The 12,815-nt window shown below is 36.0% G+C and overlaps 1 protein-coding gene across 6 annotated transcripts in view; it reads left to right on the top strand.

Annotated features, from left to right (window-relative positions):
- The first annotated feature begins 764 nt into the window (after positions 1–764).
- LOC132193729 (whirlin) overlaps positions 765–12,815 on the top strand; it is a 94,648-nt gene continuing 82,597 nt past the window's right edge. For all 6 annotated transcript variants that reach the window (XM_059614582.1, XM_059614581.1, XM_059614580.1 and 3 more), the window contains exon 1: positions 765–1,062. The gene's annotated coding sequence lies outside the window, so the exon portion shown is untranslated. The remainder of the gene's footprint in view (positions 1,063–12,815) is intronic.

The raw sequence follows: 12,815 nt of genomic DNA, 5'->3' as shown, positions 1-12,815 counted from the left end.
TTAACGGATGCATAATGTATAATGAATTTTGAACTAAACTTTTTGTGAGAAGCGCTAGTTTTTTAATAGTGTTCATTTAGCTCGGCGCCCTCGGCGGCCGCGTCGCTTGATGCCTGGCGTTTTAGCATTATCTGCTTGATAGTTGTAATACCCCTCTCTTCACACTTTTTTAAATTGTTCTTTCCATTATCATCATATGAAAAAAAAAATAAATAAAATGAATTAAAACTTCTTTATAAATTTTTTAAAATTGAAAATTACAATATTTTCAAAATATAAAACGTTTAAATAATAATAAAAAACAAACATTATTAGCTAAAAATATGTAACAAAAACAAGAGCTGGAAAATAACAATAAAATTTAAACAACTATTTCCACCCCAACAGCAGCAATTAATGGCTCCGTCTGACTATACTTGCACAAGAATTCACACACCTATAGCTGCTTTAACGACTGCAATAAGACGTGGTGTTCACCCCATTCATTCGCACATAAACCCTGTATTCAAACAGCAGCCGAACAAACGATCGCTCATATGTAGTACATATAGTGTGGGAAGTAGTTGAGCAGAAATCGCTGGCGTTAAAGCAGCAGCAGCGCATAGTATCGACGGCGATGGTGCGCGGCGGCCGGGGCAGAGTTCGCGCACCAAAAACCAGATGCCCCTGTGGTAGTTTTCCGGGGGTAGGTTTAGAGGTGGATGGGAGCGCGAGCGGGTGCGAGCAAGTGCAGCTATATATTCGCGCACTCAGTGATCGTTTAAGGGGTGCCCGAGAAGGAAGGGTTGCTTGCAAAAGTGTGTCACCCGTCGCGCCAGCCAGCCAGCCATTTACACCCATACAGTCCTTTCAGCGAGGTGTGAACAGCAGCGCCGAGTGCATGTCCGAGCCTCGTCTGACTGTCCGAGCCACCGACCATGAGTCCGAGCTCGCGAGTGCCCGAGTGCAGTGTTGCTGAACATTTGTTGCACGCTGCTGCAGCCACCGTGAGACGTGCCAGATAATACATCCCTCGCTTTTGCGTCCGACCTCACGCCACTTTCACTTCATCGCTTCCAGCAGGTGAGTTGAACTTGAATTTCCCGGACGGATTCGTCGCAACTCTTTCGAGATCGGAGTGAAGAGAAGTAGGTCAGCCAGAATCGGGAGAAGCGTTCACCTGGCGCCGTGAATTTCCAAAAAAAAAAAAACTGGCAGGGGAGCGGTCTGACTGAAATAACTTTGGAATTAAAAATTTGTATTTACATTTTATATTCTAAAAACCGAGGCCAAGATGATTGCGATTAATTAAAGTTACTTTTGCAAAAATCAGTAAAAATCGCTATTTTTAACCCCTGAAAAATATAGGCAACTTTCGGATTTTGACATAAAATTATACCTAAGTTTGACCATGCCAAGTTTTACCCAAATGCAACAACCCATTCCAAACACTGGTCAGATTGATTTTCAAATGGCATATATGAATTTTTCAGTGATATAATTTTTTAATTCAATTTTTTTAGGGGTATGATTTGTGCATGTTATTTTTGAATACCTTTTTTTAATGAAAATGCAAATTAAAAATGCGCCGCAAGTTGGCCTGCGTCCAAGGCTATTCGTTAAGCGGCGAGTTTCAGCGCCTTCACAGCCTCAGGGCTCCATGCTGATTATGTATATACTGTGTCGTTTGTTCGGCTTATCTGTGATGGCCGAAAACAATAAAGCGTTCGGAAAATAACACTCGCCGGAGGAGCTTCCTAGCTGATCTTGATTAATGGCCAAGCACGGACGCTTACATTACACGTGGCCCTCCAGAAATTGCCGGGCCGTTAATTCGAATAAATTATAGCTCACTTCTTACTTTTTTTTGTTGTCGAGAAACAAAAACTTTTATTGCGACTAATTTGCTCCAAGCTGTGCAAATTATTACACACTGCGCCCCCCGTGCGGAAGCGGAAGGCAATAAAGTCAAGTATGAAGATAAATTGCTCGCATATATACACAGCAGAGGCAAATATTTCTAAATAAATCCGGCAAAAAAGTAAAATTAGGAAAAATTGGGCTTGTGCGCAGATGTGGTGGGTTTAATTAAAAGTTACCTGCGCGCACACGGATTAAAACGATAACACGCGTTCCCCTTTATTCTCGGCAGCGAGACCTTTATTGAGCAGTTGAGCACACGCTGTAATTGCGCCTCGCTGCTGCTTGGACCAAATTAATGCCGCCGAACGGATCCTGCTGTGTCTCCGCACGACTAAATTTGGCCCTAAAGTTATTATATATTGCAAGGGTCAAATTTATTGCTTCGGCCCGGGTCTTCGGGCAGGTGCTGGAATCGAATTGTCCCTGGCTGGTTTCGGTGAGACGCTTTTCCATCCTACGGTGAGCCTCTGTGAGTGAGTGAGGGCCGTGCTTCTCTATCTGGCAGGCTATTGATTTCGTGTGCCGCCGCTAAGAAGGGCGGTTCAGCCAGCGCACCGACCCACGGCAGCGAGAGTGCATCCATTAATGCAATGGCCATTCAATTTGCCAGTCGAGCGAAATACAACATTTTTTTATTTATATATATACGTCGCGGCGGACACACGCAGGGCCGCAAAATTACACCCGGGCTCATTCATGTGCGGCTCACGCCATTTTTCGGTACATTTGGAAGCAGCCTGCGAACTCTCCAATTATTTAAATTACACCAGCGAGCAGCGGAATTCGGCGCCTTCTCTTTCTCTCGCTCTCGCAAAGGGACGCGCCCAGAGTTTTAATCGGGAAATGAGATTTGCTAGCTCGCAAAGTACATGCAGTAATTGTAGCGCTAGGTCAAATTAAATTGTGAGAATTTACTGCTTTAATTCCTTTGAAGTAATCAGATTTCAATGAAAATGCAAAAAAAAAACATTTCACAAATTTTTTTTTATTCTTTGCACAACTGTCAAACTTTCAAATTGATGTGAATTAAAAAGTTTATGATTTTTTTGCTGCCCCAAATTTATAAAAAAATTCCTCAACCCTTTGTATCAAAGCTTTTTATTAGGTACAGCCAAAGATAAAAAAGAATTTTAGAAGCAATTTGTAAATTAGAAATATTCATAAAAAAAATATGGCTTCAGAATTTCCAGTTTAATTTAAGTTTTTGGGGACACTTTTAAACAGAGAGTGTAAGTGATTTATCGAATTGTTGATTTTAATTTAAAAGAATCGCGCAAAATATTCACCGGAATTCTAAATTTGAGGGAAATGAAAAATTTTATGTGACTTATTCAAAAATTGAAACGGACTATTCTTTTTTGCTTTATCAGGAAGGCCTAAAACATTCAACAAAATTAAAATAATTACGTAATCATGCATCTACCATAACATAATTATTCTGCAAACGTAAAACAAGAAACATTTTGAATTGAATTTTACAATATCATGTCAAATTTAATTGCCAACGTCGTGGAATTATCAGTTTTGATCCTTTGAAAATATCCCTGCCAGGCATTATTTTGGTCAGTGACGAAATTTTATTTATGCATGGCGAGCGCGGCATTGATCGGTGATGATTATTATTGTTATTATTGGTGAATGGTTTTATTGATTTTCTGGCATTTGAGCGACACGTTAGTTTCTTTCGGTGCTGCAACCATCGCGATAGCGCCCAAGAGAGGAAATGGAAAAACGAGAGCACTCATATTGCGTTGTAAAAACTAATCATTTTCGCTCTTTAGCACCCCGAACGAACAACCTCTCACTCCATTCTTCGTCTTTGCATGGTAATTTTCCAATGTGTATGCACAAAAATAAACCAATTTTCTGTCATCCACGGATCAATAAGGAAAAAGCCCCCGACCGACTCGGAACGCAAAAAGGGCTGAAGTGATGTTTCCGGTCTGTATGTTTTTTATTCTCTTTTTGCTGATTGCTGCGAGCAAGATAAAATATTTATACAAGCGGCGGCGTTTCCTTTTTCTTCCTCCTCAAACAGGAATACAAGATTTCTCCTTTCGCTCGAGTAAAAAATCGCGATGTGTACGCAGCCAAGTGCAGGGTAAAAACTTTGTAGTAATAAACTGCTTTCAATGTGCCCTTCCGTCACATATCGAGATATTGGTGTTCGTTCGAGTATGAAATCCCACCATATTTCTACCCAGCACAGTTTTTTTCTCCAGATAACTGTTCGATTCGTTCGCCTTCACCCTGAAAGCTTAAGGCGTTTTGCGCGTGTATCGGGGACGATCTTCCATTCAGAATAAAATAACAAGAATCTGGTTCACATAGTGTAAGCGGAATTGGTACCAAATGACATCAAAAGGACTGATAAAGCCCCGTTAAAAGTTTCAATCACTTGGTGAAATTTGTAATATATTTTAATCATGTACTTAACCTCATTGTGATCAGTAGTTTATGTTTGTCTTAATTGGTCTTGGAGTAATCAACTAGAAGCTAGAAGTACCATTTAATTCCTTCTGTATATTACTTCTTGCACAAGGTACAAGAAAAGAATATTTAAAATTTAATTTATATTACGTTTATGGAATTTATTTATTATACTGACTGTACATACTGCCAAATAAAAAACGTAGCGCTATTTGATTGTTACCTTTAAAATGATTGTAACAATATGCAGCGCCAGAAAAGGTATATTATATTAAACTTAAATACTTATTGCACTTTATAAATAAATATTATAAATAATACAGTAATAATTAGTAACAATTAAAAAATAAAACAAAAAAATTATATTTTATTTAATTAAATAACAAAAATTATTTAAAAACTTGGAACTATTATTTTGTTAAAAAAACAATATAATATAATATAAAATGTTTAAACTTTTTTAACATATTTTTCTTTGTAACCATTTACACCATAAATTATAAGACTAAATCAAAATAAACTTTGAAATGAACATTTAAGTTCAAGGGAGTCAAGATGCTCATTAATGTTTCGTTTTTTAAACGAAGTTAGAACAGTCAAATAAATCGCAGTATTCAAATGTGCTCAAATATTTACTTTGACATTATGAATACAATTTAATTTCAAAAAATTATTTTAATTAATTTTCTTATACATAATTATAATTGTATTATCTTCTACTCAGACAATTTGGAAAGCAATAAATACGCCAATAATTTTACAATCGCCAGTGGTGTTTTTATTAAAAACAGAAAGCCATAATTATACTAAATAAGAATTTTTATATTCCATAATATTCTTCATAAGAATTTAGTTAAAGTTAATTCATTTTAAGCAGATCAAGCTGGATAAAAGAAAGCATCTTGTGTGTAGAATTAAAAATAAAATATTGGACAGATAAGATATTTTTCGAATTCCAACTATTTGTCTACCTTCTATAAAGCTTTTACTTAACAAATAAATGACTGCGCAATGCGCTGTTTAGACAGAATTCGTAAACCTTCAGCTGGATAGCATTGCAATAAATTTCAAGTTTGCAAAAGCAATTCAACTGAAAGCCTGTTCGATCCGGTGCAAAATTTGCATGCAGGCAGGCCATCTGCGAATGCACGACGATTCCGCCCTTTGAAGGAGCATCGCATTTTCCGCAATAACAAAGCGCGTATCGAGATTCCTCTTTGATAAGCGCACACACGAGGGAAACAAACGCTACTTGCACGCGAGACCTGAATAAAAGAGCTGCTGATTCACATTGGCCGTGATTTATGTTAACCGGCAGCAGTCATTTCATTTTCTTTGCGCCCGTTTGTGTGTTGTGCGCCTGTACAGCTAGTAAAGGGAGCGTGCAATTATCCAATTATTGCAGCCAAGACGGTGCGGGTGTAATTTCTTCCACGGCACGAAAAGTTAATATTGTCAAACGTGACCAGAATTTCGTTCAGACCGCCGCCGCCGCCGCGCAACTCTGACCCGATTCAATGTGCAGACGTCGTCTATATTTTTGTATTTGCATACTTTGAGTGGAGAGCAAAGAGAAAGAGAGACAGAGAGGCGCAAATTGTCACTCTATTGTGTCGGACACTTCAAAGGTTAGGCGCCTAGACTACTGGTCTTGAGACTTTAAACAGTTTTACAGTGAGACTGCAATTTTAAAGTCATTCATTTGGTGATTTATATCAATTTTAAATTAATATTAAACCGTGTTTTTGTTGAACTTTTGCTCAAAAATTGTTTTGAATTTTGATTATTAAAAAAGTAAAGTTAAATCCCAGCAATTGAGATGTGGCTTATGGAGAATTAAAAAATTAACCTTAAAATTAAATCCAGGTAGATGAGCTCGTTCAAAAATCACTAAAATTTAGAAAGGACTCGTGAATATTGATAAATTTGTTTAGAAATATATTGGCAGTCTGAAAAGTTTGCATATTGCGCCTCTCCTGTCGTCTGTGTTGAGGCTTTTCTTTATTGGTCTCGTACGTATGCCAAGTAATTGATATCAGTTGTGAGGAAGCCACACAGAAACAACTCACTTTTTTCCCTTTGAGCTGCGCGGTACACCGAAAACCTTGCTTTTCTGTGCCCAGAATGAGTCAAAAGCGGCTTGGCAAAGGCTTTTTGGTGCTTCATTTTCTTTTATTGCTTTTTGTGCCGCGTTCGCATGCAAATGAAATTCAAAACGTCCGCACGAGAGAAGAGAGCTCGATTCGCGATTAAGTGTTCCGTGAACTTGCTTGTGAGTAGAATATGAGACGGAAAAATTGAATTATTTTCCTCATTTTCGGCAAAGGCAAATAAAAGTGAAATTATAAATCATCAAATCATCAAGAAGAAATAATAATGAGCTTTAATTTTAATTGAGCTTTTATTTTAATCTCATAATAAATTTACATAAGTAGATAGGGTATGCAATAAAAAACGTTATGATAATAACTATTACACATTGATATTTTCTAATTTCATCATGATGGCGTAATTATTTTATAATTTTAAAACATTGTGTTGTTTATTTATTTCCCAATGAAGATCAACACACTCAATATCAAATTGACTTAAATAAAAATACTTACATTTAATAGTAACAATAAATTATTTATTATTTAAAAATATATTTTAAAAAGAAATTTGTTTAAAAGAAAATTTAAAAAAAATTAAATATATGACATAATTTTAATAATAAAATGTGTTTGTAAACTATAATTTTTTTTTACTCTAGTCTCAATTCAATCAAACTAATAAACTGAAACTGATTTTGGCCAATTATTATTATTATTTTACAGCTTGGTAAAATGGATGGTTTTTGGAAGACTATTAATTTAATTTAGTGATTTTTTTATCAAATCGTTAAAAATTAATGTGATCGCCTAATTTTCCAATCCCTATTTCAGGTCGATTAGCCTTTGCTGAAATTGTTGACCTCTTTGCAAAGTCAGTTAGATCTACTTTAATAATTAAACCTTTTCATGCTCAATAACGAAGGGGGGCCGCCTGCGGGCAAGAGAAGTGTATTATTCAAAGACGTCATTTGTTGCTCGGTTGCACGAATAGAGAGCGAGCGAGCGGACATAAATTACACAATACATACAAATATAACAAGGGAGCAGAAATGATGAACTCGCGCGGCGCAAATCAATTTCTGCAGCGTGTGTCGTTAGCTCGGAAAGCATCTGGCCGACGGCCCATTTCGCTTCACACAATCGAGCAGCTCATTATTCACATGGCCGGCGTCCAATTAAATTTATCACCCAACCCACCCGGCTGCAAATTCCAGATTATCGGCACCTAAATGTCCCACCATCTTTCCCGCACTCGCGCACATTCATTAATGGCACCCGGATCGTAACATTTGTCTTTGGAAAACAAACAGCAGCACACGAGCCCACAGTAATATTTTATGAATTTAAAGAAGCAGCGAAAGATAAAACGACCCGACGGAAGGACTTTCTCTCTTCAGCCGATGTAAGATAGGGTTTAGTGAGGGTCGACACTTCCCCTTCAGAGCATAAAAGAACACAGGGTGCACCAAGGCAACTTTTTAGAGGCAGCTTGTGTGGTAGTAAAACACGTGGCTTCTTGAATTAATGCGCAAAAAACATACAAAATTATTGATTACTAAGCCAAGACGGACTTTTTGTACCAATAGTTTTTTTTATTACTCTTAGCGGTTTAGATGAACTAGGAAATTTTTATTTGTAGACTTCCAAAAAGGTCTCGTTTATCCCCAAAAAGCAACTTTATAGGCTTGTTTGACACGGAGGTTTGGTTGAAAAAGTCAAGTTCTTTCCTGAACAAGTTGTTTTTCTCAAACTCTGAAAGTAAATTAAAAATTATAGGTGTCATAATTTAATTTTTGTTAAAAAAAAAAATTATAACAGGACTGACTTTGAAAGAAAACATGCATTTTTTCTTATTAAAGAAACAATCTTCGTGTAGTTCAATGTGCACTACTAATTGCTTTGAAACAGTAAAAACATTAAAAGAAAACTACAAAAAATTTGAAAAAAAATCTTGTAATAGTATTTATGTGTTATTAAATATTTTTATTAGAGCCTTACAATTATTAGAAGTTAGTCTTGTTTTAGTCCCAAATATTTTATATTTGAATGGCTCAATAGGTTTAAAGCTTCTTTAATATATAATATAGTTTATTAAAAATGCATATTTTTTATATTTTATTTGATTTTGTTTTAAATTACTTATTACTGCTGAATTTATTAATGATTAACAATGTTTATTATTATGAAGAGTACGGATATTTATATATTTTTATCGGTCTAATCATTTACTACCTCTTTCTTATCTTTTCTGTAAAAAAAAACTGACAAGTAAATAAGTAAATTTAAATATAAAAGATGTAGCGTCAATTTTTATATAATTAATTTGTCATAAGAATAATAGACTAACGTGATGACTTTGCTTAAATAAGCATTGCAAATTTTTCAATATATCGCATTAATTAAAAATTGAAATAAAAATAATTGATAATAATTATTATGAAAGCACTCCTCAGCTACACTCCTTACATTATTATTATTATAGCTTTATTTCATTATGGAATGTAATCACATGTAATATTATTATCTCCCGTGCAAAACGCCCACACACTTTGGAATTGTATGAATTAAATTTTTAATTAAATTTAAATTGCCAATTTCCCATAGCTAGAGGTGAAATTTCTAACTAATGCTAACAGTAAGATCAATTATTTTATTATTATTTACCTTTTTTTCAATTGAGCAGTCAAGCAAAAAGTAAAATTTTCAGGAATTAAAATTTTGGTTAAATTAATGGCAGAAAAGCAACGGTCCCAGTAAAATATTTGTCAAGCAAATTTTGAAAGAAATCTAAATCTATAGCCCTGTTGGAAATGAAAAAAAAACTCCTTAGTTAGTATAAAAATATTGTTCCTCTCATAACATCTCCGCGGTGGTTATGAAGAAGAGAGTGTCACTTTGGGACCGGGGGGAATTTCCATTTCAGGTTTCTAAATCACAGACGACGACGACACGTGACTTGTTAACCAACTTGCCGTCGCTATTCGGATGGAATATTAAAAATGCCGCGGCGCTAAATTATCGCCGCGGAGCGCAACACGATGCAAATTTGCAGGCAAATTGAGGCGCGTCGTCGGTGCACGTGCCAATGTTTGGCGCCGCTCCAAACTCCTTCCTTAAAGACGGTCGGTTTCAGGGCTGGTGCCGGGCGGGCAGGCGAGCGGCGAGGGTCGCGCGGCACAGTATCGATCAGCCGGTGCGTTCCTAACTAATAATGAAGAGGCTCCGGTGCTAATAGAGTCGGTCGGTGCAAGCAAAACACGCCCGCCTTGCGCCCTCTCGCCTATTTGCATAAACAGAGATAGCGTCTTGCTTGTGTTTTTTTTACTGCGCCGTTGCGGTGATAAAAGAGAGAAAACGCGCGCGGATAAATGATTTCGACCCCTCGACCCCCCTTTGCATCAAATTATCGCGTCTAATTGCGCAATCGCCTGTTGATGATAGGGCAACGGCAGTTGTTGATCATTTTTATTGCAAAACTGCAAAAGTATTTATTCCGTACAATGCATAATCTACAGTTTTAAATTACATTGTAATTGGAGTATTTTTTAAGACTAATTTATTATTGTAGTGGGAAAATACCATATTTTCAATTTGTTAATTTGGATTTTTCTACTCTTTTTTGGATTATAAATTATAATAAAATAAACTTGTAACGCAAGCAAGTGTTTGAGGAATGATATTGTGAAATTTATTTTACCGACTGATGCCTGATTTGCGTTTTTTGGGTTGCTGCAAATTGGAAAGTTTTTATTCAGAGTTGCAAACTCATTTTATCCGCAGACAACTTAAGAAAATCAAAATTAATTTTCAGAGGCAACGAATTTTAATTTAATGTTTTTATATTACCTTGATGTTAACTATTTTAATCAATTTATCCATATTTTTAAACGGTTTACGTTTTCAAGGAGCAGGAAAATATTATTTGATCCTCTAAAATTGTCTAAAATGAGCAGTTAAAGTGGCTTCACGAGACTCGTGGGTTGAAAACAAAAATCTAAAATAACAAATTTAATTTTTTTTTTGAAACAATTCCTCCCAATAATTGAAGATAAAAAAAATCAATAAAATGTAATGGCCTCTGTAATAATATTATTAATAATATTGTGAATAAATGTTTGTGTTTATTATACTTAAATTTTAAATTAATCAGTGCATTGTAGAGACTGAAAATTAAAATTAAAATTAGAATAATCCCAAAACCATCAAAATGAAAAAAACTTTTTTGCTTTTCTATTCGATGGAGCCGTCAATTTATGAGCCGGTTTAACTTTTATGTGAAAATTAATACCGCCTATCCGACAGGCCGTTAAATTATAATTGATTGATGAAAAGCAGTTCAATGCCTGGTCGGAATCACTGTGGCATCGCTGATACTGATATATCCGTCTGGTGAACAAGTGGAAATGCGGTTTGCCCGACTTGCTGCAGACAATGCATCTCTGGATCGGCGCCAACGAGTGCTGTGCTTCAGCTGCATGCCAAATTTCGCTTCCTTTCGAGTTAATTGAAACGGAACTTATTTATCGACTTCTCTCAACGTGAATGTATTTTATCTTAAAAAAAAGTGCTGAATCTGCCTCTAGATTCAGCTGCTAGCAGTTTTATTTTTCTTACGGAGAAAAGGAAGTGTTAAAGTTTAAAACTTTTGCAGCTTATTCAAGTCGAGTAAAAGGCCGAGCTGATGACAAAGTTTCGTTGTTGGCATCGACGGCTGTTTGCCCAGTGCCGTTCTGTGCAGCCGCCGCACTTTCCGGTGGAACAGCCAACACCTAACAAAAGGAAATAGCTGGTTTCGGTGTCCCTCTCGTCTAGTCGTTTCAGATAATTGGAGAGTTCCTGTGCCTTAATGACAAGTGAGAGATAAGAGCCGCTCGTAAAAAACTTGCAAAAAGGCTATATTCAGTGGTGCTGTTTTAAGTACCTTAATATCTGGCTGAGCATCTAGCAATTTTAAACTTGGTAATATAAGGATATGAAAGACATTAACATTAAAGCTTTATAGTATAAAAGAAATTAAAGAGTGCTGAAAAATATTAAATATTCTGATTTTATTGAAAGTAATTATAAGATATGAAAATGCATTGATTAGATTTTCCTTCTCTTAAAAGTAGGAAACCAAAGTTCAATAAATGCAAACCAATCTCAAAATTAAAATGTTTCAAACTTCTGTGTTGCGCACATTACTCTTATAATACCATTTTTTAATTGAAAATTTAAGTTTTTCATATTTTAAAGCACGGAATATAAATTAAAGCATTGATTGCTGTTCAGATGTGCACAATTTTAATTTTTTATATCCTTAAAAAAAATTATTAGCTTTGATATTACGTATTTTTTTAACTTTCACAGTTCTAAAAAATCCCCTTGTGTGCAATGTATTTACATTAATAATTGTTACGCAAAAAGCCTCATTAAAAATTCACGCCCGATGAAAGCCACCATCATTTGCGGGGTCGATGAATTCGATTTGCACCATGTGCGCCCAGGGGGTGGCGTCATTATCTGGGTGTTGACATGCCTAATTCAGCAGCTGCACCTCGCTCTCTCAACAGCGCAACAAGCAAATGGAATCAAAAAGCGATCGGCCGACTGCGGTCTGGCAACAACCGTCTCTGTCTGTCCGTATATTTGTCCGACAAATCGCCCTGCCCGCGGTCGGAGTGCAATTAGGGGCTTACTTCATTGCGTCGGCTGGTGTACATGGGTGGAAGGGTTGCTTGCTTCAGCTGCAGAGAGATGATTTTCCCGGAAGCGAGTCGGCAAACGAGTCTGTTTTCCAGGAAGAGATAAAAGCCGAGAGCAGCGGCCGCAATATGCAAACTGCTCTCGGCGTGCTCGTATTCGCCGAATATGCTATGTATTCATTATACTGGATACACACCATTGCTATAATATATACACAAGCACGCACAAATTCGCTAATGATACAAAGTTGACGAGAGTTAAATTATCAGGGCAGTAAAAATCTTTTCAGCCAGCCAACAAAGAATATTGAATGAATATAATTATTATTGTTTTGTGAAATTTCTTTTAGATAATTGAATGATTTGTATTTTGATGGGTGGTGTTTTTCTCTTTGCCACGACACCATAAGTATTCAATTTAAAAATTAGTCTGTGAAAGAAAAGTTTCTCACTTGGTGTCAGTTCAAAAAAGTTCATCAAATTTTGGTAGTAGTCTCTTTTTAAAAACTCATTTTGTTTTATTTTTCAATGTATGAATCAATGTAAGATGTTGTGTATTTCAATATACTGAATAGGAAATAGGGAGTAAATCAATAAATTTAGTAATCCACGTTGTTAATTACATAAGCAGTTAAATAAAGTTTCTATTCTCTAGAGGTTCTTGTAGTTGTTACAGAATCTATTGGGCACTCGAGGAGATCATTTT

Source organism: Neocloeon triangulifer, unplaced genomic scaffold (genome assembly GCF_031216515.1).
Source record: "Neocloeon triangulifer isolate White Clay Creek 2 clone unplaced genomic scaffold, ASM3121651v1 ptg000004l, whole genome shotgun sequence".
Classification (NCBI taxonomy): domain Eukaryota; kingdom Metazoa; phylum Arthropoda; class Insecta; order Ephemeroptera; family Baetidae; genus Neocloeon; species Neocloeon triangulifer.
This window is presented reverse-complemented; position numbering and strand designations above follow the sequence as displayed.